This window comes from Lepidochelys kempii, chromosome 8 (assembly GCF_965140265.1).
Source record: "Lepidochelys kempii isolate rLepKem1 chromosome 8, rLepKem1.hap2, whole genome shotgun sequence".
NCBI lineage: Eukaryota > Metazoa > Chordata > Testudines > Cheloniidae > Lepidochelys > Lepidochelys kempii.
Window position 1 is genome coordinate 71038481 of NC_133263.1, and position 13267 is coordinate 71051747.

Consider the following 13267-nt stretch of genomic DNA (forward strand, 5'->3'; position numbering starts at 1 on the left):
TAAAAGCTACCCTGTTCTTGTAAAATCTAATCTATTCTTCTGGACTCAGTCTTTTATGTAGCTCCAAATGCAGAGGGAACTATTTTGGGCATGGACATCCTCTGTGACCTTGCAGCAACTCTCAACCTTGCTCAGAGTACAGTTACATTTACTAATAAACTTATGCTACTCATACCATTCCTCACCTTAATAATAAATTTCTCTCTTCTGTTGCAACTGCCAAATCTGTGGCTTTCCCTTGGGACACCTCTAACCCTTTTCAGGTATTATGTTCCAGGTTCCCCTCAGTTGCGGGTGGGGGGGGGGAAGCTGTCTTGCAGTTTCGGTCCCTGCTCATCTCTGCCCACCCAGCCAGGTTGCCAGTCAACTCCCTCCACCTACGAAGCAATACCCTCTCACACCTGAGGCTGTGGATGCAGCAGGTAACACTATTCACTCTACTTCAGCAAGGCATACTGGTTCCTTGTGCAAATGCACCCTCTTAAGCTAACACTTTGCAATTGCACACTTTAATCTTCTTAATCCTTCTACCTTGATGCTGACTACAGGGAAATCTCATCAGTGCCCCCTTTCTGAGGATACTATTGTTAAGGAACCAACTGCATAGTACAACTACCTGCTGCCTTTCTTTCCATGAGGGCAACCCCTAAGGCTAGTACAGGAGTTTCACCCTTTCAAACTCATAACTGGAATAACTATGTTATTGCGGTAAGAATGTGTAGTCCAGGCTCCCCTCCCCCTGATCTCTGACACTGCACAGGAATATATCAAAGGCCTAAAAAGTCTCGCAGCCCCTGAGACTAACTGTCCAAGACTGACAAGAAGCCCAGGACCCTCCAGAAACCCACCCATGGGCGGACGTACAGGAGGGAGATCAGGTCAACCCCAGGGTACTTCAGCCAAAATACTCCAGCCCGCACCTGGTATTGACCCATACACATACCTCTGTAAAAGTGCAAGGAATCCCAACATGGGTCCATAAAACCACAATTAAAATGTATAAATGAATTAATTTTGTTTATATTGTTTATATTGTACCTTTTTAGGTAACAAATGTAACTCCCCATATTAACCCTCCTGGCAAACATACCTGATGCAGTGTCCTCTCCTGGGAACTGCCCTTGGTACATGTTACACAAAATGCCCGTTTCAAAGCTGGGCAGTATGTGTAACTCCCTGCAGGAGGCAGTGGCACCTAGGTAAAGAAACCAGACACTTGTCTTACCCCCAGACCGGAGCACCTGGAACTTATCGTGGTTACGGCTCGCCCCCAGAAGAATCCTGGCTCCAAGGTCCCAATCCGACTACAACAGCCCGGGAGCAGCCTTCAGCTCCCTCCCTGCATCTCACCGGATCTGGACTGTAACTGGGTATTTAGCTTCAGGGGATGTGGGCACACACATAGAGGGCCCCCAATTTTGGGATGCAAGATCACAAAATTTTGGGAAAAAAGCCAAAAAACAGGAACGTAGCTTGTTAAGGGACATTGGAGGATTTTTTGAAAGCTCCAATTCCGCACTAAATATGCTTAATTTTAATTCTGAAAGGTCATACAATTCTTGGGTCAAAGGCCAAACCACCCAAGCCTTTAAGATTACTAACACCGGGTTATCTTATGCTCTAACTGCAATTAATGTAGCCATAAAGGATTTTTACAAAATCATTAAGAAAACCTCAAATGCTATAGTCAGCCTGGCCAAGTCACAAGCTAAAGGTTGTACTTGTAATATGCTGGCTCCTGATCTGTTTAACACTGCAAAAAAACAATATGTTAAATGTATGCCTGGGTTTTCCCCCCGTCCCATACCCTTTCCTCCCCCACCCTTGCCCACACTGCAGGCATTTCTACTCAACTAATAGTAGCCTCTTTACTTCCTCCAGACTTACTCTTCTCCTTTAATTTCCTTCTTGTTACCCTTCTGTTATCCCTACCAATGTGTTTCCTTCTTCTTTCCGTTTTAAGTCTATTAAATATGTAACTAACTGTATACTGTACAAAGTAGGGCTGTCCGGATACCTGGCACCATCCCCCAGTAACGCTACACTGATGACACCCTCGGATTGTTGTAAAGAAACGGACAGTTACATCATGTGTTCCTGTTCTACCCTTCATCCTTTAACCTCGTCCTCTTCTGTTGTTGAGCCTCTTCCTCTTGCAGATGGTGAAGTTGCTGTACAAGTATCCACTACTCAGTGGTGTTTCATCACCGCTGCAACTTATTACATATACGGACCATTACAGTGCCAGGCAAATGCTTCCATGTGCCTGCAAATTACTGATTCATTTACCCTAGGTGATGTGCACCTCCCTGGCCAGGTGTTCACTGGAATGACAATGGCTCCTCAATAGTGTAACAACCTGTTCATAACCACGTACCAAAGGTCACATTCAAGTCCAGCTCTCCAACCAAACCATCACCCGACTGGTTGATCCTGTTCATAATGCATCCTACGGCCCCATCTCCTGGTGGACCACTGTCCAAATAACAGCTGCTGCTGCTTCTATATTGTGTTACTAACCTCTCTGGTCATGTGTGAGTACTTTAGACACATGCTTAAAAATCTTACTATGTTTCCTACCTTTACCCCCTTCCCCCAAATCCCCTCTCCCTCCTCCGTCACCCCTACCTTGGGTAACCCTAAAACAAATCATGTATATCAAAGCATTTGAAGTATTGACTTTATCTCACCTAAAAGTTCGATATGTCAACACGAGGGCATTGTCAGACAAGAGTTAAAATTTAGCTAATAGCTAAGATGGAAACCTCAGATCAAGCAGGAATGCTTCAGCCAAGGGCACTGACAAACCCTCCCTTCACAGCCCACTGGATATCCGTAAGCACTCATCCCTCCCCCCTTACTGTCCCCCCCCCCCTTTCCCCTTGCAAGGTAGCCATAGATGCTTAATGCAATCAGGTTGACCTCTATATGTATGTACTGTTCCTATTTTTAATCTTTGTTCAGGTTCTCTCTTAACTTGTAAGAATGTCTGTCTCTGTATGTACAAATAAATGCAAATGAATTAATAAAAGAATGTATACAACTGGCCACGGTGGCACCATATTTTTGAAGCTGTTTATCAGTCTTCCTGGTACTGTGAATAAACCCCCTTCAGTATTGTTTGTGCTTGCCTGATTCTTGGGGAAAAGAATCTTTTTGCCTAACACTATGGACACATGATTGTTCACAGAAAAGTACATGTGCAGGTAGGGGCAAAATCTGCCCTGATATATGACATTCTGCCCGACTGAAGTAAATGAGGTTGTATAGGGTGTCAATGCAGGCAGAATTCAGACCATAATATTTTGAACAGTCTATCTACAGGGTGCCAAAAATGGGACATTGCATATGTTGTAGTGGGAGAGTAGGCTGTACATCGTTAAGAATGTAACTAGCTTTAAATTATAAACTCAACTGACCTCTTCCTCATCTGACTTCCTCAAAACAAATCCCTTGTGGTATCATGCCTTTAAAGAACTGACATTGCTAAATTTTCAGTGAGTTGGGTGAGGTGCTTTATAGAGTTTCAGACATTTGAAAAATGGAAGGTTTTTGTTACTGTGGTTTAACATTTGTTAGAACTTCCTGTCCCAGGAATGGCTTGGTGTAGAAACTCCAATTTTTTTTTATGCACTTATCTTCAATAACTTGCCCTTATGAGTATTTTTGAGAAACTGGTTCTCAATTGTTGATTGCCAGCTGATCTTAGTTATGTGTTAACTCTCTTCTCAAACTTTACTGGGCATTTCAAATGCAAAGATACAACAGTGATGGCACATATAATTATAGGCTGGTCTGGTAGCACGATCTATTATTAAGGTTGCCCGACGCTTCCCATTATAAGACCCTGTTTTTCAGTTGCTCATAACTTTGCCAAACTTTAACTGCTTGGACTGAAATTTCTTATGCTGTGTGTCTGCCTTAGGCTAATTCCGCCCCCACCCCACCAGCCAAACGTATTCAGCTATTTCTGAGAACAAGATTGGGGTAAGGGCTTGGAAATTTGGCAGTTGGGTGGCCTTTGTGTCCAGGATGTGCCTTTTGCTGTCCTTGGGAAAATCCACCCAAATTTGGCCAAGTTATAAGCCTTTGAAATTTCTCAGTTTACATGCTCAACGGAGACTTGGTTTTAACAGTTAAAATCGTGAAAGGTATTATCCTCACTGAGCATGCTTGAGCCTTTTACAGCTCCTAGTGCTGACCAGACTGTGCAGCCAACATCTGCACAGAGTGACCAAGAATGCTTGAGCCTCTCACAGCTCCTAGTGCTTACCTGACTGACATGCATCATCCTCACAGAGCACCTATTGAATCCTGGTTAGGGGGCTGGCCAAGCTGAAGGCCCCTCCCCCAGCCTAAGAAGAGGAGCCACAGAGGTCCGTGGCATGGAGGTCATAATAAGGGATCTGGAGGGGGACACTGAGCAGAGAACCCTGGACAGCGCTGACTGCTCCTGAAAGGTGTCTAGGGAGCCAGCAGATGCTGCCCAGAGGAACTCTGCCTGGATACATGATCATCTATACAGAGCAGCCGAGCATGCTCTCATCACAGCTCCCACATGTGAGAGGACTGCGCATGTGCCATGTCTGTAAAGCAACTGAGCATACTTCAACCTAGACCTACATGGGCAAAGCTGGACTTTCTCTGTAATGACCACTCCAGGCGGGAGTGGGGTTGGGCACCAGAACTGAGAGCAGGATCTGGTCTGTCCTGTGCTTTCAATGAACCTTCCTTCCCCCTGCAGACATCTGTAAGAAGGAGGAAGCCACCTGAGATAAAAGCTGGACCAGGGGAAAGGAAAAGAGATTGAGACAAAGGAGTCTGGTGAGACTGGGACTGGGAAACTGCATTTAGGAGTTGAAGGGGAGAATGGTTTTGGTTGGACAAGGAGACTGGGACTGGGAGCCTGGAGGGAAGGGAGGCTGGGACTGGTTGAGCAAGGAGACTGGGTATGGGAGTCACAAAAGGGAAATCTGGGGCTGGGAGCTGGTGAGGGAAATGGGGAGAGTGGGAGCCAGTTGGCTAGGGGGACCTAGATTGGATGTGGAGTTCAAGAAAGTGGGGAGACTGGGACAGGCTGGACAAGAAGGCTGGAACTAGGATTTAGTGGGAAGGGAATGAGTATGGAGAGAGACAGACAGATCTCACAAGGAACTGAGGTTTGGGGGCAAGGAGCCAGGGGGAGGGATGGAGGAGGAGGCTGAGATTGGATGAGGAACCTAGGGAGGAAGACTGGGACTGGGAGCCAGTGAAGGGAAAGAGACAAATCGGATGAGGATCTGGGAGGGAGAAACTGGGACTAGCAGGGCAAGGAGACTGTTATTGGGTGTGGGGAGGAGGAGACACTGGGATACAGGGAGGTGGAGAGATTGGGACTTGGATAGCAAACCTGGAGTGGGAGACTAGGCCTAATTGTGTAAGGAGAGTGAAACTGGGATGAGATGCCTGAGGAGTGGAGACTGGGACTCAAGTAGGCAAGGAGAATGGGATGGGAATAAGGAGCTAGATGCGAGTAAGGGACGGGACTGGGATGGGGACTAGGGTGGGGAGAAGGGGTCAAGGTTGGGGAAAAGGGGCAAAAGCATCTGTGCACACAAAAGCACGCTATTCTTGAGCCTGGAACGGAACCCAAAACTCCTGAGTCTCACCATTCCTCTGCTGTCAACAATTCTGTGTGAAACACACTGTCACAGCATATGTCTCACCCCCTTCTTGTGTTGGTACACCTGGAGGATGACAACCTACTATTGCTATCAGTTACTCCATTAGGTAAAGCAGCAGAGGTCTGTGCAGTGGATCTTAAAGTTCTAACCCTGCTCATGAACCATGTGGGTGTCAATATAATGCCACATGATGGAATTTCTGGTTTTTCAGTTTTCTTTTTTAAAAAAATAGGAAATTACAGAAAAACTATAGAAAACTAAAGAACATTATTAAAGTTCAAAGTCAAGCACTGAAAAGTCAGGAAATGCTAGAATTAAGCTTGCCCCCCATTGTGCATATGCATTATGGTACAGTCTTTAATTATGTGATCACAGAGTTTTTTTTCCACAGGATCCTTGCCTCATTCAGTATACAGGCTAGACCTCCTTTGGAAATGAATCAGGCTTCTATAGTGAAGGAGGCTACTCTCTGTAGGACCCTTACTTTGTTTGTTTCAGAAGTTGGAGTGGGTAGGGAAGGAGGCAGGGGATTATAGGAAGAGAAAGGAGGGTCTTACGGTTAAGACAGTAGTAGTTGCCCTGGAGAATCTGATTCTCTCTCTCTGCTTCTGCCACAGAGTTCCTATGTGATGCTGGGCAAGTCACTTAACTAAACTTTTCATAGGTGGTCACTAATTTGTGTTCATCAATTTCTGGGTGCCCAACTTGAGACCCTAGGATCTGATTTGCTGAGCACTCATAGCTGCAACTGAAGTGAATGGAAATAGTGCTTGGGTATCTGTAAAGTGCTATATAATGCTAAGTACTCTGGAAAATCAGGTCCTTGACATCCTAAACTGGGTACCCCAAATTAGTGGTTAATTAATGTTTGTGAATAACTCAGATACTATAATGATGAGTGCCATACGAAAGCTCATGAGGAAAATTAATTATTTTGTTTTCAGAACAGGGTTTGAATAGTATGCAGTAAATAAGGCATGGGGTCACACACTGGACAATGAGGATAAAAGAAAATATTGAATAGCTGCTCATTACGTGAGCATTGGCCATTCTGTGCACTGAATGGGGCAGAGGTTCTGTGAAAGAAATAGCATGTGATTAATGATTGTATCATAATGCATGTGCACAAGGGGCAGAATTAAGGTTAACCAGGCAACTCTAATTTTTGCATTTCCTAATTTTTAAGTGCTTGACTTTACAATGTTACTAATATTTTAATGGGTGTGTGTAATTATCTAGCTAGAAAGAAGTCTCTAAAGATATAGGTCTCTTTTAATCTATGTGCCAGGGTCCAAAATGTCTATGCTAATACTTTGCAACAGTGAAAGCTTTACAGAATATGCAGATTATGTCTGGGTCATGTAACACAGTTGGAATATGAGTGGAAAATTAACTTCTGTGTATATATCTTTGAATATACTGTATACAATCTCTCACTGCATCTAGCAGACTTGGCAGAGGTAATACTGAGGAGGGAAGCTAAGATATAAAACTTGTTAAGCAGTGAACATCTTGTGAACATCTTGCTAAGAAGCTATTGTGTGTGTTCCTTAGCTGTTGTCTTTCAATACTGGTGATGCAAAAAGAAAATATGTTCATATTCAGCCATTATGAAGTGGAGAAGCTTATCCTGTTTTCCTAGTGTCTGACGCCATCATGTGGCCATTTAAATGTACAGCATGATTGGTGTCTTTTCCATAACCTCTTCATAAATAAATTACATAAAAAGAACAGGAGTACTTGTGGCATCTTAGAGACTAGCAAATTTATTTGAGCATAAGCTTTCGTGAGCTACAGCTCACTTCATCGGATGCATGCAGTAGAAAATACAGTGGGGAGATTTTATATACGCAGAGAACATGAAACAATGGGTGTTACCATACACACTGTAACAAGAGTGATGGTAACACCCATTGTTTCATGTTCTCTGTGTATATAAAATCTCCCTACTGTATTTTCCACTGCATGCATCCGATGAAGTGAGCTGTAGCTCACGAAAGCTTATGCTCAAATAAATTTGTTAGTCTCTAAGGTGCCACAAGTCCTCCTTTTCTTTTTGCGGATACAGACTAACACAGCTACTTCTCTGAAACTATTGCATGTGCATAACGCAATTAAACACGCATAGTCTTTTTAAAGAAAAAGTAAAAAAAGAGGGAGTAACGAAGTGATTAACATTAAGTGATAAGAAGATTTTAGAGACCAGGGGAATAGGTTTAACTAGCTTGCAGGGTTCAGAGTATAGCAGGTGGTCAATAGACTCTACATCTCTTTGAAAGGGTCCCATGAAAAATAAACTCAGTCAAGATCATCACTTCAAGACAGTGTAATTTTCTCCATAACTAATGCTGCAATATCTTGTATTTGCTAATTTGGGCAGAGAGGATCAGGATTCTTCCCATGACTCAAAAGATTTTTTTTTCAAAAGAGCTAAGGCTATTAAGGCTGGTTTTCCTATGTAGGTTGGTCTGGGTGAATCATCATCTAAACTCATGCATATGTTTTACTGAGAGTGTGACAAAAAAATTAAAGCTAACATAATAAGGCCTATTAGGAAACTTCAGACCAAAGTGTAGAAGCTTTGTCACTGAACCATAGTATGCATGATAGTGACATGGGAGAAGAGGCAGACATGTAAAGTGCCTGCACATGTAGATCAAGTCCAGGCCTGTAGCCAGCCAGGCACAAATGTGCAGAGAGTAGGGAATGTTGTGGGGAGCTATGGAAGGCACCATCTCTCAAGTGGTACTAGTATTAGTGGTAATAGATACCCCTATATGTATACTAAACACATGAGAGGAGTTTGCTAGAATAAGGTTAAGGAATTTGTAAACTATTTTTTTCCTTTATGCATGGACCTTTACGTTACCAATTTATGGTCTAAGCAATATAAAATATAGTAACTGGAGAACAAGGTGTTTACTGGGGGATTCTCGTCATCAGCTCCTATGGCACTATCGTAATACAAATAATAAATACATAATAATAACGGAGATAAGTTCATTTGAAATCATCCAGAATATCTCAAACTTATTTGGTGTATATTTCCATGCATATGAACACATGTCCCTTCAATTAGAACACACTATCATAAATCAAAATGACTGGAGATGGCTTCTGAGAAAATTTCCTGTATATACATCAGGGAGATCTAATATGGTTGTTAGATCCTAATTAAATGCTAACCAAATAAGATCAACCTTTCTTTTTCCCAGCATTGCTCAATGATGTGGTGTAAGTATCCAGATGAAAATAGGGAATGTGCTTTCACAGGCAGCAATGCCAATGTAGTAGAATTACAAATAAGCTAAATCCCTAGGTTCACTTTTGTCTATGCCTCTGGTATTTTTGTATTTATATAAACAGGCTGTATGTGTACTGAGCAAGTACAGGACTTCTGAAACATCAGTGTGGTTGTATAAATACCCTAATAGTTAGGACACAACCTGATTGCCAGGAGCCCCAGAATATTGGGATGACCACTCCTTTTACTCAGTACTTTACATATCGCTCAACATTTTTTGAAATATCTGCCTGCAAATTAAAACAGAAACAGCCAGTACATGCCCAGAACTGCATAACACTTCCCTAAAAATATGTCACACAGCCATTTCCTCCATCCCAAGGCAGCAGTAAAGGGGAGTTTACCATACATTGAATATACAGTTTGCGTTTCAGTGGTTTCGTTTATACCAACAGATAGCTATAAGCTTTAAGATAGTTTAAGATATTAGGATTGCAAAAAAGTCCATAAGAACTGCCTATGTTCTTTCACATAGCTAGATGTTATGCCGCCTTTCCGGTCACCCGGAATGGAATGCTAATCTATATTATATTGCTCAGCCACTAGATGTCACTGTATAAAATATTTTATTTAAATGAACCTCAGCTATACCTGGCAGAGCATTAAAGGATCTTACGATGAACACATCTGGCGTCTATAGGGAAAGTCTGTGGCCAGTCCATATCTGGTACAGGAACATGACAATCACCACTTGATGTTCGGATCATCTAATAGTCAATCCTGTAATAAGCAGATGAAATACCTTAGAGTCTCACTTCACATCTGGGATAGCTGCAGTCTCCATTAGATTATACTTGCTAGAAGTATAATAGACTAGTCTGATAAAATGGGGTGTATAACCACCCAACTCATAACATATCTGAAAGACACAAATGGTAGAAATGAAATTAGAATACCTTGAGTTTTTATAGTGCTTACATTTGGGTCCCAGGTCAGCCAGGCCTGGCTCACCTAAATCAACATTCTTTTTATAGTACCATTGGTAGCCCTTAATTCCTGCAGTGAATTATTTGTGAACAAGTTCTGTTCTGAATCTTACCTCTGACTATATGATCCAGTTAGCTGGGGAAAGCAAACCAATGATCTGAGCTACAACAGGCCATTCTAGTTTATTATTTTGACCAGTAAAGCTGCAGGCTCAGTAGATATCTTTTAATCAAGAGTAGGTTAAATCCTGTATATGGCTTAGCCATTCAATTGTTTCATCACAGGACCCCAGAAATAGCCTATTGTATAAAGATACCCTGTCCCTCTTTGTCTATGTCTTCACTGCATGCTAACCATGGGTAAATTAACCACTACCATGAGACCACTTTGTCAATATCATCACACTGTCGTCATGCTTGGCATTTGCACTGGCCTTGCATCTGACTGTGACAAGCAATACAGCTTTCTAGATGTGTATTCTGTGATTCACAGTGCAACAATGCACAGTATCACTCGATGCTCATCGCTGAAGACTGTTGTGGGTCATCTTGTCTGCCCACTCTGGGGACTGCGGAAGGAAATGAGCTAGGCCAGGAAATTCATTTCCTGGCAGGATCCAAGCTGGCAGCGTGGTGCATTGTTATGTGCTGAAGGTATGGAGCCCACTCACCCTAATAATTGAGACTGACAGCTGCTGCTTTTTAGGGAGTCATTGTTTATTTGGCATGCCTCTGCAGACACTGCTGCCAAGAGATGGTGGCAGGTGTTTCAAAGGTGGCATTTCGCCTGCAGAAGATGGAGGCAGCAGCTAGCAGTTACAAGCACATCACCATGCGCCCCCTCCCAGCACCTGCTTAGGTAAACAGTTAGTTTAGGCACAGTCTTTGTTGGGCAGTGCAGTGCTGAAGTCAGAGAATGGCTTAAAACACAATATCAAAATAAACAAACAGGGGTGTTCTTAAAGTATCCACACCAAGAATTGTAAGAGAGTCTTTGTGGCTCTCTGGTCTGCATTATTCAAATGTGGAGTTAGGCTGCCTCTTGGTAGTCTGTGACTCTCTCCTCAGCCTCCTGGGTTTCTGGTTTCTGCTGAGATGACACTGTCCAATGTCCCAGAAATCCTCAAAGGGCTCTAAGTCTTCCCTTGGCTAGGAGTGTGGATAATAGAAGGGTTCTTCCTAGCTGTGATGGTTCTCTCTCTGCTACACTCCAAACAAAAGCCAAAACTGAAAGCAAAAACCAAACCAAGCCCTTTGTCTCTGAGTTCTAGCTTATGCTTGGGTCTGGTTGTGTTGCAAGCAAATTCCATCTCTGCCCCGGAGCCTAAAATAATCTGAGAAGCAGAGTCCTGAGCCTGTATCGCCATTGCTTCTGGAGTCCAGGGGCCAGCCTCCTTGAGGCTCAGTGTGGTAATACAGGAGCTTCTCCTCTAAAGGGGTTACACATAATTAACCCAGGATGCCTGGTTTCTAGACCCTGAACCACCACTAACTGCTGTGTGTCCTTGGACTAAAATGTTGAAATGTCTACTAATTTTAAGTGCCTCAATTTTTAGGGGCACAGACTGAGATGCTTAGGACCTGATTTTAAGAGATGCTGAGGACTTGTGGCTCCCATTAACTTCTGTTGGAGTGCTTTGTGCTAAGTGCTTCTGAAAATTGGATTCTAGGTACCTCAGACTGGGAACCTAAATACTGATGTGCTCAGAATTTGTTAGCGGACATATTTAAACTTCAGCTTTAGTCTCTTTGCCCCAGTTTCACTGTGAAATGGGCAAAATAATACTTATCTACCTCACTAGGGTGTAATATTTACAAAGCATTTTGAACTACTTGGCTGGGCTCAGGAAAATTGGCTTGGGAGAGGTTCTGTCTGGAAAACCTAGGCCAGTGGAGAGGAGGCAGGTAGGGAGAAGAAGGGTAGTGTTAAAGAGCTCCTTCATAGTGAAGAACAAGTGAGTAGAGCGGGAGAGGGAAAAGTTAACAAAAGAGATAAGAAGCTGGTGGGATGAAAGCTTGTATTTTTTATGGGTCATTCAGTTCAGATGGGAGCTTGTGGTCTGCAATGTGTATATTATTCCTTAAACTGATTAAACAGTGTCAAGTCATAGGTTGTTATAACTGCAATATATTTGTCGTATTACAAGTAAGTGACACTTCCTGCGGCCTCAGGATCCAGCTGAGGGCCTTTTCTAGTACATACCCTGCAGGGGTATATTTCCTTGATACACTCTGACACTCTTTTCTGGCTTTGACTGCATATTGTGCAGAAATATTAAGTTTAAGAATGATTTGTCTCTTATAGCATAAGAGCCTTGTTTATGGAAACATTTTCACTAGGACTGTGCACCTGTTCGTGTATTTTGAAAAGGGGATCAACAAGCTTGAAAAGCTGCAGAATCCCTGGAGAAAGATTAAGGACTTCTGTTTTAGTGGGAGTATATGCACCTGTTCTCACTTATTATTATTGGTTCCTTCTTTTCTTTTCTTCTGTAATAATATTTGCCAAAATGTTATAAAACAATCATTAACAGCTATTGAAATCAGAGGAGCTGAACAAGTGAGCAACAACAAAATGTCATCCCCTCCTTTTACCCAGTTTAACATGGAGGGACAAATGGATTCACTTTCCAATGTCTAACTACTGTTATCAGCAAAATGTACACTAAAGTGGCATCAAGGGCTACATTTTCAAAGCTGAGCGTCCCTCTGTGAAGGTGAAAATCAGGTAATTAGCTGTATCTTTTATAATTTCAGCTCATCGTTCAGGGGCACAGATCTTTATATTGTAATGAGATCTGCACAAGCCAACTGCTGAGACCTTAATTCTAATTGAGTTCTCCTAACTTGGCTATATTTTAAGTGGTTTACAAATAACAGTTACAAGCAAGGTGGTTGTAAATTATAACAGAGAAATGGATTAGGAACAGATGGGCACTTTTCAAATCGGATTTACCTTATTTTGTGGGTTTTATGACTCATAATTTTATCAAAAATACTGTATTTTTAGGTTTACTTATGAGTGGAAAGTGGACATGAAGTAACCTTATTTGCTACTGACCTGGAACAAACACCCCTATATTTTGATTTTGTATGGTGTTTCTTTAGATACTACAAAATAAGGACCTGCTTATGCAATGATTTGACTGAGGAAGATCACCCCAGGATTGGGGCCTAAAACACTAACAATTTGATAGCTTATGGAATTGATATTTCATTATTATTTTGCACCATAAACCTACCTTGGAATATGCTTTTACAGAGCATCTCTAAAATTCATCATAGTATTGAAATTGGTTGGTGGTCGACATATTCTAGGAAAAGTGGGACTAGAGAGAAATTATATGATACTAAGCAAGTCTCCTGTATTTCAG